Raw genomic sequence first — 1,273 nt, 5'->3', positions numbered from 1 at the left:
GTCAGATTTCAATTCTTTTATTTAATTCAGATTCAATTCTTTAGTTAAGGTTTGTTTTATTGCCCAAAATAGAAGCTATCTTGGTGAATGTTCCATGTGCACTTGAAAGCATTTGCATTCTGCTGTTATTGGGTGAAATGTTTTATATTATATGCTCCATAAATTTCAGTTAGGCAAAGTTGGCTGATAGCATTGTCTTCTAAATTCCTATTGATGTTTCCATCTACATGTTCTTTCCTTTTATTATTTTAATTTATCAGTATACAACGTAGCTGGTTTTTGTGTCCTTTTACCAATTGCTCTTTCCCTCTCCCTCTCCCCCTCCTGCCCATCAACATCATATCTGTTCACTTGTCTTAACAAGTTCAAGGAATTGTTGTGATTGTTTTATCTTCTTCCCGCCCCCCGTCCACTGTTTGTTTGCATATTTATTGATTGATGACCGTGACTTTTGGCACGGTCCACACCATGGCAGGATCCTAAAGGAATCAGCTTGGGCTGCCCTCTCCGAGTTGGCAAGGCCGCCAGAGGGAGAGCTGTTGGCAAGGCCACAGCTACGAGCACTTGCTACAACCATAAGGGCTCCTGCCTCAGCTTCATGGTACTGCTTTTGCTTTCTCTTTCGATATTTTGGTTAGCGTGGCAATTCTCTGAATTCCCAAAAGATTATAAAAATAACACAAATGATTTTGCAGTTATTGAACTAAACATTCCCACAAAGGATCTGAGTAAATTGGACAATTTAAAATTATCCCCTTATGATAAATTGACCACACCAACATGTTCCAAAAGCACCACTCATGACTAAATATGAGCTGCAGCCTAAACATGAGAAGTTATTTCAAAAAGGAAATTTCCATCTTCTCCCAACCATCTGGGTAAATGGATATATGGGATACAAAATGGGGAAAGGAAAAATTTTGTATCCCCCTAGGGGATGTCCAAAATATGATGTAAGTTGGCAAACATCATTTACTGGAGATCATATTAATGGCAAGAGAATGGTTGGTATTAATGGGAAATTATATGATTGGGATAAATTAAGTATATGGGAATGAAACCATAGAATTCCCTTTACTTGGTGGTGTCCAGTTTTAAATAAATCATTAAGAATCAAGTGTTGAGATAAAAATATATGCTGTAAAATTATTAAACCTGCAAAATTAGATCTTAGAAAAATAAGAGAGTGCAACTGGTTTTGTGAGGGATGGTGCTGTGCACAAGGACACTTTAACATTTAGATAAAGATTACAGAGCCGTAGCCAATGCATAA

Source organism: Galeopterus variegatus, unplaced genomic scaffold (assembly GCF_000696425.1).
Source record: "Galeopterus variegatus unplaced genomic scaffold, G_variegatus-3.0.2 Scaffold8870, whole genome shotgun sequence".
In the NCBI taxonomy this organism is placed as follows: Eukaryota; Metazoa; Chordata; class Mammalia; order Dermoptera; family Cynocephalidae; genus Galeopterus; species Galeopterus variegatus.
Note: the sequence above shows the minus strand (reverse complement) of the source record.